The 21,234-nt window shown below is 39.7% G+C and overlaps 1 protein-coding gene across 2 annotated transcripts in view; it reads left to right on the top strand.

Annotated features, from left to right (window-relative positions):
- clstn2a (calsyntenin 2a) overlaps positions 1-21,234 on the top strand; it is a 171,761-nt gene that overhangs the window by 126,934 nt on the left and 23,593 nt on the right. The window lies entirely within an intron of this gene.

Here is a 21,234-nt window from a genome sequence, read left to right as displayed (position 1 = left end):
ACTCTATTGAATGTATATTTCTGTGTCGTTTGTCAGCCTGCCCCATTCCCTTGGTGTATTAGTCTACAGACTCCCTATGCTGCATCTTTCAGAATCAGTGGGGTGAAAAGTAAATTTGGTTTCTTCCAGTATTTTGGTGAAAGTAAATATGTCGTCTCGTCACTCAGGTCCCTTTTGTTTGTTTGTTTAGTCTCAGTCAACTTCATTTCCTCTGATCTTCTGTGTTGTTTTATTAGCTGCAATGTTTCATCTTTACCTGCCTCTGTCTTTCTCTCTTTTTTTTACCGCCTCTCTGAGATACTAAAAGGCAAATGTCACGGCACAGTTATTTTAGTCTCGGAGATATACACAATTTCACTCTATTGAGTTCCTTGGAAGACGGTGTGTTGTGAAGATCCTATAAGAAATGATTTCAAAGGAGTGGGTGCTGAAACAGTGCCAAGCTCAGTACAATGCCTTTAAGTTAGGGCTTATCGGTCTATAAAAATGACAAAAAAATGTTTGAGGTGTCAAAATGATTTGAACAATTAGACAGTGAGGCTCAATAATATCGCACAGTGTATGTAAATCTAAATGTCTCACCATGGAAAGTAAACATAAAACAATAAGTTTGGAAATGTGTGTTTGATAATTAATTCTCTCATGTAACAATTATTCATCCGGATACTGTACATTTGTAAGGAACATGCACGGAAATTAGCATAGATGTTATGCTAATTAGAAATCTTCCACTACTTTAACAGAAACGGAGCAGCAACGCATACAAACAGAGCATGCAACAATACTCTCCGGCATACAGTATATTCTCCTCTCCTCTGTAGGAAAGACATGACAAAACATAAAGTAGTACTGTATTACACTGAAGGGGCGTCCTCTTCTTCTTGCTCTTTATTACACTGCATCTCTTGCAGTCGATCTCAGTGCTGCCTGACAAGTTGTGCCACAACTGGGTAGTACACTAATGGCATGCAACTCTAAATTGTATACATTAAAAACCCATTTAAAACAAAACGACAGCTCAAAATGCATTACAGTGGTGTCTGAACGGTGAACCGCGATACAGCGAGTTTCACTGTAGCATATTCTCATAGTAAACAACCTTGATTTGAGCTCAGTAAACTGATTATAAAAGATTAATAGGAGTGTGTTTATGTGTGTGTTTGTGAGCTTTAGGCATGTGTGTCTATTCGTGCCATTCCGTGAACCCTACTGTACATATGCAATTATATTTCAGGCTCATGTTTCCATACGCTGGAGGTTTGTAGGAGTTCTCCATATCCATTTTAATGCTTACTATGCTATCTCCTGTACCCATGAGTGCTATTTGCAGTACCACATGTGCTATCTCTGGTACACATGTGCTTCTGACAAAGAACAGAAAGTTTTTTTTTTTCTCACTGGTAAGACGACATGGATTTCTCTCATGTGGAACCCCAAGGCTATATTATATTTCTTTTGTGTTTTGGAAGAGCTTTTTTTCATCATTTCTCTGAGCCAAATGTGCAATTCTGATGCATCCCATGTCTCAGATTCAATTTAGGATGGACCACAAGGAAGCTTGCTTGTACTCGTATATTTCTGTGTGCAGAAATCACAAGAAGACTATGATGTGCCTTATACGGCCAAAGTAACATTTACTGCTCATGCACACGTAAACACTCACCAAAAGAAAATAAGAAAAAACACACATGCACCAAAAAAAACATCTTCACACACCAAAAAACTTCACTCACCCCAAACACTTCTCACAATATTCTGACTAAAACAAAACAAAAAACTCGAACACAAAGGGAAAAAAAAGCAATCTTTTCTTCTGTGTGAGACCTACTTTTGTTGGTTGAAACGGAACCCTGATGGCAACAGACTGAGGAACGCAGACCAGTCAGCATTTTTTTTGATGGCTTCTGTTTACATTTGGGCTCCCCTTCACACGCACAATTTTTGACTCTCACATAGACAAAAAAAGGTCTCTCAAAAAAAAAAAATTGAACTTCTGAACTGTGTGAAGTTTTTTGTTGTTGTTGTTAATATTTTTGGTGAGGGTGAGAGGTTTTTTTGTTTGTTTTTTTTAAATATAAAAGTGTGAGGTTTTTTTTGTGTGAGAGGTAAATGTTATTTTTGGCCTATACAGCACTCATAATAAATATGGTGCAGGTTTTTCTTATGATACCTCAGCTACAACTTATCTCTAATGACATTATAGTGAACAGACAAAGAAATAGAGCAAGCCAGTCTTACCTCAGTTGTTTCAAGAAAGTGCTCGATAACTGGCTGTTCCCTTGCTTTAGCGAAGGGGGAAAAGTGTATTCTTAGATGCATCACGATGCAAATGTATATATTCCTGAATCCAATTATGAATTTCAATAATCAATTATTATGCTGGTGGCACGGTTTACGACTGGTTGGCACATCTGCCTCACAGTACTGAGGACCAGGGTTCAAATCCCGCCCCCGCCTGTGTGGAGTTTGCATGTTCTCCACGTGCCTGCGTGGGTTTTCTCCGGGCACTCCGGTTTCCTCCCACATCCCAAAAACATGCACGGTAGGTTCATTGAAGACTCTAAATTGCCCGTAGGTATGAATGTGAGTGTGAATAGTTGTTTATTTATATGTGCCCTGCGATTGGCTGGCGACCAGTTCAGGGTGTACCCGGCTTCTCGCCTGAAGATAGCTGGGATAGGCTCCAGCACTCCCGCGACCCTAGTGAGGATAAGCGGTACAGAAAATGGATGGATGGATCAATTATTATGCTGGAGGAACAAAAAAAAGTGGAACCTCGGAAGTGCACACTTTTGTGCAAGTACGCGAACAAGTTATGTGAAACAAAATATTTAGGGAAGGAGGCATTCCATTCCACGTTTCCAGACGCTCGAAACGTGAGGTGGCAATAGAGTGAGAGATCTTGTACAGCTCGCGTTACTGTCGAGTCTCAGAGCAAAATGGTAAGTCAAGCACTGCTTTTTGGATTTGAGCTCATGTCTTAAAAAAATTATGTGTGGCCTGAAGCAACACAGGTAAGGTCAAAGAAAAGTTAACACAGTTTCTTTAAAATCAAAATAGCTGCAGACCACTCTTTTTCTTGGTGAAGTAAAGTACAGTCTTTAGTGAAAAGCAACATTTTGTCCCATTTAACTAATAAGATGTATATTTATACAACAAATTCTGGCATCAGCCACCAGAGGTGTGGACTCGGGTCACATGACTTGGACTCGAGTCTTGAATTTGATGACTTTAGACTTGACAATATTTTAAAAGACTTGCAACCCAACTTGGACATGAACAAGAATGCGCTGTACGCTCTGGTTAAGGAAGTGACCAAGAGGTCATTCTTTCACACATTACCTAATGTAATGATTTCATTAAAAAAAAAAAAAAAAAAAACAGTGCAACATAAAGCAACAGTAAATGTGACAGCTAAACAATAGTGTTGTTTCGTTCGTGAACATTTCGTTCAAAAGAAAGAATCTTTTTAGTAGACGTACTGAACTGAATCAATATGAAATGATTCATTCTTTGAGCTTGGCCGCCCCCTGAGCGAGTTGGCTGGGAGCGGAAACGGAACTGCTGTAGTGTTCTATCACTCACTTCTGAGTCTTCGTTGAATGACCAATGAGCAGCCAGCGTGCAGGCGAGGGGGGGGGGATGCACTAAAGATACTGACATGTCATTTTTGATTCGCCAACATTCTCACTCACTTAAGTGAATGACCAATGAGTAGCCAGCATCAGGCAGCACTGGGCAGGCGGCGGGGGGACGAGCTGAATGTGCTACTGAACTGAATGTACCGATGAACTAAAAAGTGAATTGGATGTACTGTTAGCCACGAGTGATTCATGCCTTGAACTTCGTCGTTCGCGATCCGTTAGCCAAGAGTGATTTGTTTGTTGAACTTCTTCGTTCGCGATCCGCTAAGAAGCGATGTACTGGTACGTACGCAGTGATTCATGCAGAAGTTCACTGCGAACTAGTACGATGAGTCAGTCAAGCACATAGAAACAAGCACACAGACGGGGCGTGGGTCGGATGGTGTCTCCATAATCATAAAAAGACTACAGATAAAGTCATGAGAGGACAGGAGACCGACATGCGAGTTACATTCGCCAGTGCAAGGCAAGCTGAAGCGGCAGCAGCAGGGAGTTTAAGGGGGGAGATTTATTTGAAAAGATTAATAAGAAATTTTAAATAACATATATTTCCACATACATTATTCATTACATAGATACATTTTTCTGTCTACTACAATTGGTATTGTTTAATATTATCGCTGTGATACTGATTTGCAATTAAATTATACTTTTATGTCAAAACTTGTTTGAGTGTTGTTTTCTTAATATTTATTATTGTTTTCTTATTATTATTGTTTGCATTTCAGTGCAACAAAACTCATTTAACAACCAGACATTTACACATACACTTTATGTTGATTTGACAGACATGCGTGTTCAAGGTCGATCAGGGCTACAAGGGAATACATCATATTGTATTACAACCCCAATTCCAATGAAGTTGGGACATTGTGTTAAACATAAATAAAAACAGAATACAATGAATTGCAAATCATGTTCAACCTATATTTAATTGAATACACTACAAAGACAAAATATTTAATGTTCAAACTGATCAACTTTATTGTTTTTAGCAAATAATCATTAACTTAGAATTTTATGGCTGCAACATGTTCCAAAAAAGCTGGGACAGGTGGCAAAAAAGGCTGAGGAAGTTGCAGAATGCTCATCAAACACCTGTTTGGAACATCCCACAGGTAAACAGGCTAATTCGGTATAAATGGAGCTTCCCTGAATTGCTCAGTCATTCACAAGCAAAGATGGGGCGAGGTTGACCTCTTTGTGAACAAGTGCGTGAGAAAATAGTCGAACAGTTTAAGGACAATGTTCCTCAACGTACAATTGCAAGGAATTTAGGGATTTCATCATCTACGGTCCATAATATCATCAAAAAGTTCAGAGAATCTGGACAAATCACTGCATGTAAGCGGCAAGGCCGAAAACCAACATTGAATGCCCGTGACCTTCGATCCCTCAGGCAGCACTGCATCAAAAACCGACATCAATGTGTAAAGGATATCACCACATGGGCTCAGGAACACTTCAGAAAACCAATGCCAGTAAATACAGTTCGGCACTACATCCGTAAGTGCAACTTGAAAGTCTACTATGCAAAGCAAACGCCGCCGGCTTCTCTGGGCCCGAGCTCATCAGAATCAAATCAGAATCATCTTTATTTGCCAAGTATGCCAAAAAAACACACAAGGAATTTGTCTCCGGTAGTCATCTAAGGTGGACTGATGCAAAGTGCAAAAGTGTTCTGTGGTCCGACGAGTCCACATTTCAAATTATTTTTGGAAATTGTGGACGTCGTTTCCTCCGGGCCAAAAAGGAAATGAACCATCCGGACTGTTATAAATATTGTATATGTCGCGGACACGCCACTAAAAGATGACACCCAGCACCCCAGTTTCGGGCTATCGCCGCTCCACCCGCCGAGGTAGACGACCACGGAGTGGCGAGATTCAACTTCGCATACAAACGCTAAGTGAATTACAAGCCAGGATCATCAAAGTGAGACACAGACATCTGCTTTTGTATGGTGACGCTAAGTGAATTACCAGCACCCGGAGCATCAAAGCGGAGACAAAAGATACCTAGTTTTGGACCAGAACGCTAAATTAATTAACTTCCACCACCAGCCAGCCCAAAGAGCCTCACCAAAAACGGCGTCTCCTCCCTGCTGCGCTGCTGCGCCAGTGCAACACTTGGCCAGTCAAGCCGGGACAATGGACGGGGTGCTCGCGACACCCACAGGCAACGTCACTGCAGACGCGGGTTCATTAACCACAGTCTTTACCGGACTTGACTGGGATCTAATATTTTAAGAACTTCACATGAATGCCACTTGTGACTGTATTTCTGCAAACTTGAATGTCTGATGTCGAATCTGTTGTCAACTGAACCAGATGAAATGTTTGACTCCATGCCACACAAATGCCACATTGCAAATATTACAGTGTTCTCAACACACACATACAATTTAAACATTCGTTACAGGGATTAAAGAGGATGGGCATGGGACAATGCAAAGCGGGAAAATGGTCTTGTTATCTTAAATCCATCCATCCATCCATTTTCAGAGCCGCTTCTCCACACTAGGGTCGCGGGCGTGCTGGAGCCTATCCCAGCTATCATGGGGCAGGAGGCGGGGTACACCCTGAACTGGTTGCCAGCCAATCGCAGGGCACATACAAACAAACAACCATTCGCACTCACATTCTCGCCTACGGGCAATTTAGAGTCTCCAATTAATGCATGTTTTTGGGATGTGGGAGGAAAATGGAGTGCCCGGAGAAAACCCACGCAGTCATATACCGCTATTTGTTCTGTACTCAGTATGTGACTCAGTATGAGTCACTTGTCAAATTTCTGAGAACATGCAAACTCCACACAGGCGGGACCGGGGATTGAACCCGGGTCCTCTGAACTGTGAGGCTGACGCTCTAACCAGTTGTCCACCGTGCCGCTTATCTTAAATCTAATTATTAATATTTTATTCCACTGGTTTTAAACCACAAATCATACTAAGATGAAATGCATTTCTAGAGGCGCGGTCTGCCTTCCAATTGGTCAAAAGGGGCTGGCCTCGCTCTCTGAAGCGGATTAAAAGGCCGAAGCTCCTTTCTCTTTCTCTCTCGCTCGCTCTCTCACTCTCTCTCGTTGTTCCACTTGCCAAAGACCTGGCCCAACCTCTCAGCACGAGGTGGCGGAGACTGGGAGATGCCGAACTTCCCTGCCGCGCTGCCAAGCGTGGACCGCAGGAAGCACCTGCTAGCTCCCCAAAGCTACCCTTTTGGGTGTGGAGCCGTTTACGGACATGGCGATGCGAGCTTTCCCTGACCGCGTGGCAAGCAATGCCACTTCCAGCGCGCCGACCAACCTGCACTTGAAGTGCGTCTTTTTCTCTTTGCTTCCTTTTCCTGCCTGCCTGAATTGGTCAACACACGTAAGTCAAACTTGCGGTCTACTAAAAGTACAGATTAGTGGATATTCGGGTTTTAAATTAACGAGAACAGGAATCCCCAGCTACATGCATTGCCACTACACGCTCATTCTACCAATTTCACATCGCAAGTCTGTTTCCTTTGCCATTGTTCGTCTGTACTTTGTTCATTTTGTGTTTTTCTGTATTGCTTACATTTTCCATAAAATTCACTACCTGCATTGTTGTGTGTTTGGGTTCGAGGAAAGAAACCTCTGGGCCTGTAGAGCTCTTATGAAAAATTCAGAAAGTGTAGCGATCTTCAGATTACGAGACTGATAAAAAGGTTTCTCGTCACTTTCCCTAAATTGTATCCAGATACAAAGTAAAGTGGTGCCCCTTTCTAGATAAAATATCTTGATTTATAACACTGTAATTTAAAATTATGCTAAACCGGAAGTAACACAGGCGTCGCTTCCAGCTCATTCTTTTCTCTTAAATTAATCACATTTTTATTTAACCCATATACGCTGCACATATATTCAAATATAATTTTACTTTGTTGGTAAAATGACTCGAAAGGACTTGAAACTCAAAGTGTAGGACTGAACTCGGGACTTGCCTGTCTCGACTTGGGACTTGACTTGAGGGCAAAGACTCGAGACTTGTGACTTGCAAAACAATGACTTGGTCCCACCTCTGTCAGCCAGTGAAACAAAACCAAATCCATTCACATGCTGTGCTTTATTCAGAAAAAGTGATCACAGAAAATGATGTTCATCCCATTATGCACAATATAAAACAAGTATAAACCAAAAATATCACATATAAAGCAGGTCTGGTTATTAATGAGGCTTACTGATTATTATGGGCCTGCTTATGGTGCAGATAATGGCCTTAACTCATTAAACATTTGGTAACTGCCTTAAGTCATTTATCAGTCCTTTAAAAACTTTGAGGTTACAGTATCTGCTAATTATGCAAGGTAGTATGTCTCCATAAGTATTTAGCCCAAGGCCAGACAAATAATGGCGGTCCTAAAAGGAATAAGGTCCATTTAAAATCCATCCCATCCATTACCTGAGCCGCTTATCCTCACAAGGGTCGCAGGACCATTTAAAATGTATTAATATTATTCATTATTTAATTTGATTGAATTTCCAATAGACTTGTTTCCAATCGGTTGCTCAGTTTTTGATTAAATTTGATTACCTCTCAGAGAGGTATTCATTTAACATATTTTTGTAGTTGCAATGGGAGGAGAATTGCATTAGTGTTACCACTATATTGTGGTTTATATTCATTGTTCTCGCCCCCGCTTTTCCCTGGTTTGGCACCCGTTATCCGTCCATTATCTGCTGTACTATGCACTGTACCGTGCCTTGTGAATACGGGTTTGATTCATTCCATGCCACGCTCGTAACTCAAATCATATTTCCCCATTGAAATGAATGGAAATGCTATTAATCCATTCTAGCCTCCCACTAAAGAATAAAATATATTTTGTAATGTTTTTAACAACAAAAATAGCCTTCTATAATACTATACTTTATAGACACATACAGTAATGGCATAATTCAATAGAATGTAAAGAAATTAAACTGTTTTTGCCACATTATTTTCCTTCAATTCAATGGACATTGTGCTGCTCCTTCTGGTGTGTGCGCCTCTAATAGGCACAGTATTTTCTAGACTTTTATGCTTATTTTTGTGTTCAAATCTGTTCACATGCATTTGAAAATTGTTTTGTATTAAGTTTAAGTGAGTCTAAAGTGCATGGGAGGGGTAAAATGTCCCCCCCAAAAATATGGTCTTTCTATATCGTGAATTTTTACGTATTGCGGGTGGGACTCGACCGGTTTTACTGTACATCATACTCAACAAAAACAATACTAATTTCAGGATAATAAATATTTCACGGGTATTTAGTTCATGGTTATCAAATGAATGAACTACATCTCATTGAGGCAGTGTTGCTTGGTAGCCCTAAACCTCCCCAATGGAGAGATGAGTAGTACAGTAGAGAGCTAGAGTGCGGCCGTGTGTGTTACAAGGACAAGGTCAGTGGGATTTGTGAAGAATGTTGGCATGGAAAGGAAGTGAGGGAGGAGGTGACTCCCGTATGTCAGAGCTGCCTCTGACTGTCCTCATTCCTCTTGCACTTAGGAAGGACACTCAATGGCTTCCCCTGCAACTCCATTTAGCTGTATTGATTTTTCAGTTGTCACCCCAGAGAGGAGAGGCAGAGAGCCATGAAAGAAAGTTGGCAGAGCGAAGGAAAGAGGCCTCTATTTGCCAGAGGGATCAAACAGACTGAAGGAATGTTGCTTCTGATGGAAACCTTTACACAACACATCCAGTACAAACTTTGTTTCTCTTGAAACGTGGCAATGGATAACTCAGTCAGGCACATGGCCAAATACAAATCCAGATTCACTCTTTAGTCCTATTAGCTTGAGGGGAAAGTAGCGTATATTGACATTGGATAAAACATAATTAATTTAAGAAATACATTTGTCGAAGGTGAACGCCTGCGTTCACTTCCGGTTTAGTCCAATAGACGTTTAACGTCAGAATCAAACTAATTTTGTCTCGAAAGGGCACCACGTCTCTTTTTTTTATATGTATAAAATTTCGGAAAAGGTTTTATCAGGCTCATAATTTAAAAGTTGCTATATTTTATGAAATACGAGTTCTAGATGACAGAGGCTTACTTAAACTCAAAACACACACAAAACACAACAAAGAGTGGAATTTTATAGAATATTTAATGAAATCTATGAGGGATCTATAGGGAAACACAAAGAGGCTATCTACAGGAAGAAAATAACACTAATACTGGTGAAAGAAGAAAAAAACAGCTGCGTAAAAAGGGAAAGAGAACATCGTGTGCTGCTGGGCTAAAAATGTGAATGTGAATGTGAGCGTTTCACGCGTTGAGTCAGAGCGAGAGAGAGCAAAGTTGGGATTTTGTGTGACGCCAGTAATTTCCCCAAAATTAGTTGGTACTAATCTTGTACATTTTGGCAACGATTCCAGTGTCTACTCACGACCGTGGATCAGCTGTTCAGTGGGATGGTCTTTCTCAGTTGTCTCGGGAAATACGAAGACAAGATTGGTTGAAGAAGAAAAAGATGCAGAAAAGTAAAACAAAAACAAAAGAGGCGGGAGAAGGAAAATTGTTGTTCGTCACGCCTCGTTGGGAGAATATGACCGTCACTCTCCCCACCTGTTTCCTGGATCCGCCAGCAAGTTAACTCACGTTTGGGTGGGAGCGTATCAGGTAGCTCAGCAGCAACTGTTCTGGAGGCTTAGCGGCAGTGATCCACGGAGGCTAGGGAGCCGGATCTCTATCCCCAAGGTTACTGAGCCACATGCCCGAACAAAAGGAAGGGGAGGGGGAAGGGGCAGCGGCACGGCCGAGCCACGGCGAGGAAAAACAAGAGAGCCAGACACGAAAAAGGGCTAGACACGAAAGAAAGGGATGAGGCGGGAGCCAGAGGTTAAATACCCAGGGGACGTGTCTAAGAGGACGCAGGACCAAACAAGACCACGTCCATCGACTCGAATTTAGTCTACAAACTTTGCCATAAAAGTGGTGTAAAAATCATATCAATGTAAAATACTACAAACTTTGTACTCTTTACTCATAGAGCAAGCATATAGAATGATTCTTCACATTTTAGTCTTGGCAAATCAACTGTTTATTGTTCACATTTCATGCTATCTGGGCTTCAAATCGGGACAAACAGTTCTCAAAGTCTTGTAGCTCCACCGGTAAAGTTGACACACTGACACAGACATCAAGGCAGACATTTGAGTCCGTGAAATATCAAAACGGACATTTTACCTTCAGTTGGACATTTTTACCTTCAGATCTTAACCATTGGGCAGCCGTGGCCCAATGGTTAAGATCATCGCCTGCCACCGTGGGGGACCTAGGTTCAAAACCCCGACTGGACCATCCGCCAACATCCCCTGGACTCACGGCTGTGGTGTCCTTGAGCAAGACACTGATACCCCGAAATGCTCCCCGGGCGCTTCAGCTGCCCCCTGCTCCAGTGTGTTCCACTAACATGTGTATGTGTTCACTGTGATGGGTTAAATGCAGAGAACAAATGTCGTGTGCATGCATGCATGTTCATGACAATAAAAGATGATTCTTCTTCTTCTTAAAAACAACTGAATGGAAGTTCACACGTTTCAGTACTGTCAAACGCCAGTGGGTGGCGCTTTGCACGCATGTTTGGATATTAAGCAAATAGTTAATCGCTGTATTTGCATTCCATTGATCTGTCCCAGCTTGGTTTTCCGGAGAGAGGATCCCACCCTTTGGCTGCTATCAGTTCAAACAAAAAAAAAGGACTATTTGGTGACTGTAAACCAAGATTTCGAGGGGACCTGTTAATTAATTTAGGGTCCAGTAGGTTTCTTCTAGTGGTTGTCTCGAACAGCAGGGCCGCAGGGAAGAATGCAGCTTATCAAGTTGTGGGGGAAGTTTTGGCAACTGGGTCAGAGTCACTACAGGAATAATTAGAAAAACTAAAAATGGGGGGGGCGGGGGAAACAATTGTCTTTTTATCCTTAAAGTTTATAAAGTTGGCCAAGCTAGTGTGCGTGATGAGGAATGTTTGAAAATGACAGCTCCTTCAACAGAAGATGGAAAATAACCCATCCCCGCAGAAGTGTGGTAAACAGAGGTCCAGGCATGACATGGGAAGAAATAACATTGATTGTGGCCACAAGACAGATATAACTTAAGCACAAAATGATCATGTGTGGCTACGAAATACTAATTTGTGGCCACAAAGTACTTTAGGCATGACATGTGCACGCGATAATAATTTGTGACGGTGGTGTTGGTATAATGTACACAAAATACAAATGAATATTATCACTCTTGGACAGTTTGGTAAGCAAATCAAGCGCACCTTCTCTACTTACGGTCACAGAGTTACAGTAGATGACATCAAGTATTGTAATTACTATCAAAGGTACACTTCATTTTCTTACATCCAAGTTGTTCATGGGATTGATGTTAAACCCACATTTGTATTTTATTTGCAAGTTACACTAATTTCGTGGCTACAAATTGGTACATTGTGGCCACAATTTAGCCTTTCGTGTGCATGTGATAGTTATACCGTGTCCATAATTTACATTTTCCCCCCCCAGTTCCTTCATTTTTTAAATGCTTTAACCCCCAAGGTATTCTTTACCACCTGTTCTCACTCTCGCTCATACATTCCTCCAAATAAGAGACAGTTTGCTTGCTTAAAGCTGTTTAGTTGTCATATACCCAATTGAAGTTTACTGTAAAACTAAGCACTGTGTATTGAAATACCAACATATTCAAGCAAACCATTTTTTGTCTGATGAAAGTCTGCTGGCTTAATGCTAACATAATGTGAAACACTATAGACAAACTAACGGAAATTAGCATTGATGTTACCATAATTATTAACCTTGAGACAACTGCTACTTTAACATAGAGGGAGCAGAAAAACTTACAAAGAGAGCAAACAACAATACTTACAGGCATATATCCTCTGCTCTATGGGAACAAAAAATATGAAAACAGCAACACATCACTGTATTACACTGAAAGGGCATCCTCCTCTTCTTGCTTTGAATACCGCCGCATCTTTTCCAGTTCAGTGCTGCCAAACATGGTACAACACTGAGGTCGCCAACTCTAAATTTGGACTTGCTTGTATACTGGAAAATCATCCATCCATCCATTTTCTGAGCCGCTTCTCCTCACTAGGGTCACGGGCGTGCTGGAGCCTATCCCAGCTGTCATCGGGCAGGAGGCGGGGTACACCCTGAACTGGTTGCCAGCCAATCGCAGGGCACATAGGAACAAACAACCATTCGCACTCACAGTCATGCCTACGGGCAATTTAGAGTCTCCAATTCATGCATGTTTTTGGGATGCGGGAGGAAACCGGAGCGCCCGGAGAAAACCCATGCAGGCACGGGGAGAACATGCAAACTCCACACAGGCGGGGCCGGGGATTGAACCCGGGTCCTCAGAACTGTGAGGCTGACGCTCTAACCAGTCGGCCACCGTGCCTCCACTGGAAAATCAATTAAAAAAAAAAAAAAAAAAAAAAAAAAGATTCCTTAATAATCAGTGATTTGCGCGGGCACAAACAATGAACTGCAACATAGCGGGGACACACTGTTTGAACAGTGTGAGAATTTAAGCCGAGAGAATGTAACATTTATTTGAGCTTGCAGCTGTTTGGAAGCTCAATTAGCACCGTGCGACGCCATTGCATGTTGTGACTCGCAGATAAGCATTCCAATTTAACTCCAGTGAAAGCAGTTGCAGACTTAACTCAATTTATCATAACTGTACAATATATGCTGTATAGTTCAATTACTTTGAATGAATGTTGGGAGTGGTCGACAATGAACTTTTCGCCCTAGCCCGCAAAGCATCTCCACTTACATGCTTTATCTACATGCTTGCAAAGTGCTTGTTGTGCCATGACTCCACTGCCTGTGCTGTGCTGATTAGAAGTATCCTGTTGTTTCTAAGCAGATGGGATGTATTGTTTAGGTGCTTGAGTTAGACTAGTGAATGTGCAAATAGGCTACTTGGGCAGATAGGAGTCCATTAATCAGTCCTGACGCCCACTTAACAGCTGTAAATATTAAAAGTTAAATGCAGACTGTTTGTTCTGTTTCTAATAAAACAAAAACAAAAATAGGCTTACTGGAAAAATTAGACTAAAAGACTAAAAAGGAAACAAAACTAAAGAAGTGTATAAAGAATGCATGTGAAGATTAGATTGCGGTCTCACAAGAAATTAGTAGGATATTTAGTAGGATATTGTACAAAAAGTATTGCACTGTAATTAATACAATAATCTAATAAAATCCAATACGAGAGGTGTAGCCTACCATAAATTTTGCTTTTGAAAAATAATACTTAGTTTTGATAGACAGTCAAAATGTCAGAATATAAGCAATAGCACATGATCACATGGCGTTAGCTCTTAGCGTGAGATGCTAACTAGCCAAAACTTCAGCATAACCATTGACTAAAAAAATAGATGAATTAAGCTTGTTATACAGTTTCACTTTCATGGCGAGAGTTGGACGGTTAGTCTGTGAAGTTGCGTCACCTTATTACATAATATAGTGGGCACTCCACGCCGGGCAAAGGTTTATGGCAAGCAGATTCAACATTTAAAAGCTGAGTTTTACTGTCCGGAATTAACATTGTAGATATCAATGTCTTTCTGACTTGTCATAATTACATTTTGAACAGTTGGAATTTTCATTCACGATACTGGTAACATAATAAGGACTTGTCGAAATGACAGATAGAGATCATCATTTCCTCATTTTGCCTAGGACAAATAATGTCCCTTTTTTTCCATCACACATTAGATACAGTATCAATTCAGCCAATATCTGCTAGTGAGTTACAGATATCTGCAGCAGAATTTTAGATGTGCAACTCCTGTTTGAAATGAGATGGAATTATGACTAGTCAGAATCAAATTGTAGGTATCTCATACTCGAGGTACAGATATCTATAATTCAGTCACAGGTACAAGCAATGACTAACCACATCCACAAATGGCAAAAGGGATAAATATCTGAAATACTAATTGTGGATATGACGAATGTTGTTACGGATATCTGAAATGTTCTTTTTGACAAGGAAAATCTGAATTACAGATATCCGCACCACATATCCAGTGTAGCTCTTAAATGTTAAAAAGGCTATTCCTCTCCTGTTTGTACACATAATGTGTCATTTAATCATAGAGGCTCATCTGGAGGTTTTCTGTGACATCTCCGGCCTTCTCTTCTTGCCTTCGTCCTCATGTGATAACCATTTATACGATGAAATAAAATGTTACTTCTGGAAATATAGCCATCTTTGCGATGCTAAGTTTTAAACTACTTGCAGTAATAATGAATAAGTACTGACTGTTGAAGTAGTGCTGTTGTACTGTATATCACTCATTGCATGACTCTTACATTGCTTGGTCGGAAAGCGCTGCATCATACACTCACTCAGTTCTCACTCAGGTTTTCACACCAACACTCAGGCTAGAGCTGTCCTATCTGGCCTTGGTGCATGAACTGACAAAGCCTGCAGGATGAGAGGCGAAATGTTTCCAAAGACAACTGTCCCATTGCCATCGATTCAAAACCCAGAGAATACAATGCGCTGGATGAATGAGAATATTCAAAGGCATCAAACTGAGTGGTTTCTAACATTGTGGTTAACTCACATACAGACTTAATTCAAAACTAAATATGAGAACTAGCTCTCAGTATAATGCAGTGCCTTTCTATGTCGTTACAAACCACTACATTACACAGATTTGTTTATTACTATTACATTAAGACCCCTCTGACATTTGAAATTACTTATATGTCATGACAGAACATGATCAATCCTTAACCTCATAACTGTTTTGAAATACTTTATTGGCAAATAATTGTTTTGATACATTGCTTTTTCAGGGAAGCAAATCCACAGCATGACCACCATGTTTGTGGAGTGTGTAATGGCTCCTCTCACTGCATGTGTACAATACTGTAAAAGCACATTTGTGCAACAATCTGTTACTAAATTTGCTTTTGTATCAAGAGAACCTGAGAAAATAGCGCCTAGCTTGTGTATTTGTGTATGTGTTTTTGACCTAATTTATGGGTCAATTGTACTTCTTTTGTGTGTGTGTTTGTGTGTGTGTGTGTGAGTGCGTGTAAGTCCGTGTGTGTCTGCATGCGAGTGTGTGTTAGTCTCTTAAGTGGCTGATAAGGGGCATTTATTGCCACTGTCCTTCATTTAGTGACCATTCAGTCCACATGCTCTTTATTCTGTAAGCTTGACAGAGGTTTTCGCTGAGCATACTTAAACATTGTACTCTTGTATTTTATCGCCCTGTCCCTTGTTGCCCCTGCTTTTTACTCCAGCTCCCTCAAAAAATGATTGCAAATCAGCTTAAATTTAAGAAATGATTGTTAATATATGGTTCCATTAATGCAACAACGCACACAGAGAAAGATGGCTGAGAAAGATTGAGAACGAAGTTACAATACTTTATCTGTCCTTTCCTCTGTACCTCTGTGCCAAATGTATCAGCTCCTTGTGAATATGTCTTTGCAGAAATTAACACAAGCTCAACAATTATTATTCTGTGCAATAATACATTTTATTTTGAGTGCTTTTCAAAGAACCCAAGGGCACTGAAAAATAATATAGTGTCAAAAAAAAAACACACAAAGAGAAAATGAATCAAATAAATTATCCATCCATCCATTTTCTGAGCCGCTTCTCCTCACTAGTGTCGCGGGCATGCTGGAGCCTATCCCAGCTATCATCGGGCAGGAGGCGGGGTACACCCTGAAATGGTTGCCAGCCAATCGCAGGAAATACATTATGTTTGAACGTATATAAAACAGATATAACCAGTCGGCTACCGTGCCGCCTACATAAATTCAAACATTCAAAAAGATTACATTTCAGATAGAAATAAAACCCTTAATATAAACTGACTAACGAGAATCATTTCTTGAAAGAATTAACTGTTCAGTTCTATATAGCCTACCAAGTGTTTGTTTATAGTTTTTAATTGTTTTAAGTGTGCACATTTTTATGAGTTTTAAATTGTTTTAAGTCAATGCACATTTTTTATGTTCTCATGTAGTTCATTCCACAATTTTACACCACAAAGAGATGCTCATATTTTTAAAACTTGAATGGATGATGGGTTTTTTAGAGTGTACGTTCCCTCTCTGACCATGAACGTCAATTGGATGTTGCTTGGTAACAAATTATTCCATACTTGGAACAAAAGCTGACTTGTTTTTAGTTTAACTAGGTCACAGAATTTTAAAGATTATAAAAACAGGGCATTTGTATGAGCAAGGTACCCAGCATGATGAACCATCCTTCGGCTCTTTTTTGTTAAGTGCAAATCTTTTATAAAGTGTTTTATGTGTTCCACCATACCTCAGCATAGTAGGACATATATGATAGATAAGTGCATAATTCAACAATTTAAGTGACTTCTGATCTGAAACGTATATTTTTCTACAGTATTCCAATACTTCTGTATACTTTGGAGCACAAATATTTGGTGTGAGGTTTCTAGCACAGCATGTGATCAATTAAAGCACCAAGAAACTCTTTCAATCCCCACATTTTCAATTTCCAAACGTACATCTTGCTTAATTTGACGATTTCCAAATATCACAAACTTGGTTTTGTTAAAGTTTAATGATAATTTACCTCAAACCAATAGTTCATTGTTTACCATCAAAAATGGCTGATTAAAAAAATCCCCCCCTGTACAGAAAACATTTGTGCCATCTGCAAAAAACACTATTTTTAAACTATTCCACACTTTCCATATATTAATATATAAAATAAATAGCTTGGGTCTTGAGATAGACGCCTGCGGGACACCAATGGTAATGTTCAAGCATATTGATTTTATGGTTACTTATTTCAACAAACTGTTTCAAATTACAATTATAACTTTGTAACCAGGTGAGGGGAACTCCTCTGATACCCTACCTCTCCATTTGTTTGGTGTTGCAATATTGTTTATGTCAATGAAAACACTCAATACGTTTTCTTTTATCAGTGCATCCTATTATCTCTTACTCTAGCTCTATTAGAGACATGGCAGTACTGTAGATTTAGATGATCTAAAAACATACTATCATTTTCTACTAGTAGTGAGTTCTAGTTCTCAATTTCCATGATAAAAGTTGCAAGTTGCGAGTACCAAAATGTATAATTGGCAGAGGTGACAAAAGTACTCACACTTTGTACTTAAGTATAAGACATGGCGAAAATAACCACAACAACATAGTGCTCATACTGAAAAGAATCTGCTGCTTGTTGTGAAGTGAGTTGAGTTCACTGCCACCATACAGCGCTTGTATCTCCAATTTTTGCTTGTAAGTCAAGCAAATATTGTCGAAAGACAGCCTGTATCTCAAAAAACTCATACGAAAGATGGCTTGTATTTCGAAAAACTCATAAGTCTGCTTGCTGTGTCTAAAGGCACCAGTGTACAGTGAAGCAGCAGCAGGTCATCTGCTTGGACTTGGAGGATCATGGTTCAAGTCCCACTGATTTAAAAAATAAATAAATAAAAAGTTGTTGGAGACATGCTAGTCTGCTTCCTGACTATTGTGCCCTTGAGCAACCCTCCTTGCAGGCCTGCATGTGTGATTAGGTTCTCTGTGTGGTGTGCAACTTGAAAATTTACAGCGGTGTGTAAGTTGAATTTCCCCTTGAGGGATTCTAACCATGATAACAAAAAAAATAATAATAATCAAACAATATTATCGAGATCTTAAACAGTACTGATTGGTGAGTCAGAGGTAAGAATAATCAGACAGGATATATACTGCTTGCTTCGCACTCATTTCCACAGGCACTCAGCCAAACAGCTTTTAAAAACCAATTAATTCTACTCGTCTAGTCAAGTGCATATCCAAACCCTGAATGTGAGCTGGTGAAAACAAAAACTCCTTTTAAAATAACACCCAATGTGCATGTTAGAAGAGTCAGTAAGTATGTACATATTAGGAAAAGAGACTTTTACATTAACTTTCTCCACATGGGTTTTATCGGAGTGCACTTCATATCCACTCACTTTCCTTTCACCTTCAATCAGGTAATTTAACATTCAAATGTTTCCAATGGATTCGTAGAAGGAAATACATTCATATCTTGTAAAAGCACTTAGTAGACATGCCACTTTCTTTGTTCAGTGCTTAGCATGTCTTTCACAAAAAAGACCAGAATCCATTTAAATTATTCTGCTTTCTGACTTGTATGTGTAATAACCAGGTGTCCCAATACTTTTTCAATAATTACATTATATTATACAGCACCATTCTCACGAGTCAATGTTTTGAGACTGTATGCAATAACATATTGATACAAATTATAGTATATACAAAATAAGTGACAACGTATATGGTATGTAACATAGAACTGTAAAATATGCTAACAATATAAAGTAAAAATACATACAAATACACTATACAGTATAGGCTACAGTAGAAGAATACAAATGATTACAAATCATGGTGCAAAATGAGAGTGCCACAATTTCACATTGATTGTTTAATAGAAATCAGCAAATCATTGTATTCTCTGAAAAAAATGGATTTAATTTTTCAAAAGGCATGTATTCATTTATCCTGAGCATGGTAAGTCTCCCAGAATTCCCAATTTCCCATTTGTTTATTTCATTGCCAGGATAAGCACGAAGTGTTTTGAGGTGTGTGTGTGTGTGTACGTGGATCTGCGTGTGTGCCCACTGAGAAGCTTATTAGTTCCTTCTGCTTTTCTGTGTGGCAAATCAAAAGATATTGTCCTCTTTAGTACAGATAAATCAACCAAATCCTTCCCAGCAGTTGCGAGGTGGGGAAAACTACCAAAGTGACTGTAAATTTTTTTGTCTGTGGCATTTGAATAAAAGCAGATTCTCCTTTGAAGTGGTTAAAGTAAAGGTTGTTTTTATATGTGTTCTGAATGTACGTGTCAGCTTTACATGCGCTACCTAAAGCAGATGCCCAGGCTCACATAATATGCAAAAGAATTTGTACTGATTGTCCTCTTTGCTGAGGTTAGTCAGTTCAAGAGGTGCCAAAAGTTCTTGCACGCTGTAATTAAGTAGAAGTACAGTTAGTGGTGCTAAAGAAAAAAAAAAAAAAACTCTGGTAAGTAGAATTGATTTTATTCTTAGACTTACTGTAAGCAGAAGTAAAACTGTACAGACTCTGAAATGAACTTAAAGGGAAGGTTGCAGTTTTAAAACTGCAATATTTGAATTTAGCCTCACTTGACAAACCGCCTCGAGTCTCTGACCAAAGCCACTGCCCTCACCAGTGTTGCCAGTTTCCGTGAAAAATAAACTTAGTTGCTTTCCTGATTACTTGACCTTAAAGGTAAGCTACTTTACTGATTACTTTATTTCAAAAGTAACAAAGTTAGACTACAAGTAACTTTTTAGTTGCTTTCAGCAGCTGCCAAGTGGCACGAATATTACTTATCCACAGTACAAAAAGAGCATTGGCTTAACCAAACCTTTATATTTACAGCACCTTCACTGTGGATAGGATGATAAACAATAACCTACTAGTCATTTTCCTTAATACGTTAGAAAAGAAGCGGTCTACTTATTTGGTAAAATCCTATTGGCTATATGGGCTTCTGCTTCTTCCAGTCATCAGCCACAAATGATTAAGAACCTGTTAAGTAACTGTTATCTGTTTACTTACCTGGATACAGTAATGCATTACATTGCTCGTTACTCAGAATGGCAGGCATTTTTACTGACATCAATGGCCGTCACTGATGTAATCAAGCTGTGTACTGTAAACAAGACGGTACTCACGGCTGCTACGCCGGTAGCAAGTCTTGTTGTTAATGGAGTGTTCCTATGAAACTAAATGTTATCAGTTTGAAGTTTTATTTTTTTGGAATGTACAATCAATTCAAAATCAGAAAGAGGTGATAAACTTACCTGTCAAGTAGAAATGTTACTAATTCCGCATCAGTTCTGAATCCTCTCAGCTGTCTGTGGCACTTTAACCAGTGTACACGTGTTTTTGTGTCTGATTGTTTTTTTGTTTTGTTTTTGTTTTCATTGGGCGTGGTAGTTTCTCGAGTCAAATTAGAGATACAAGATGAAGCCAGAGAGGGCTGATTTTTGTCAAAGATCATTTCACTCATGTACGACTGAGAGACTGAGAGTCTTAATAAAGACGACAAAAAGTGATTTGTTTTTTTTTGTTTTTAATTGCAAAGATTCCCTTGAAGAACCACCACTGAGTTCATGTAAACCTGCAGGTTTTTGCAGTCAGTTTAAAAAAAATTATACCCCCAAAATTATAGCAGTATTACCAGCCACTTGACTGAGCTGAATGATCCTTCCTCTGCTCGGCTGGTCCTTACAGAATTTGGGATGCAGACATCTATGCAAAGCTTTTGTGACAGAAGCCATTGAAGCCTTTTAAGATGGTGACTGTCAAATCTATAAGCCATCAAAAACCTTGTGAAAGGCTTATTTTATGTGGAATCTCAGCCGTTTTGTTTTGTTTGTCACTGACCGTATGGTCTGTATGATTTTAATGAAGAGCTCATTAGCCGTCAGCAGCAGCCAGGAGCATACCGTCCATAACTGAGATCAGTCCTTTTCTGCAGGAAGGGGAGCTCTCAAGGATGCTTTTGCAGCATTT

The sequence above is a fragment of the Phyllopteryx taeniolatus genome, chromosome 14 (assembly GCF_024500385.1).
Source record: "Phyllopteryx taeniolatus isolate TA_2022b chromosome 14, UOR_Ptae_1.2, whole genome shotgun sequence".
Classification (NCBI taxonomy): domain Eukaryota; kingdom Metazoa; phylum Chordata; class Actinopteri; order Syngnathiformes; family Syngnathidae; genus Phyllopteryx; species Phyllopteryx taeniolatus.
This window is presented reverse-complemented; position numbering and strand designations above follow the sequence as displayed.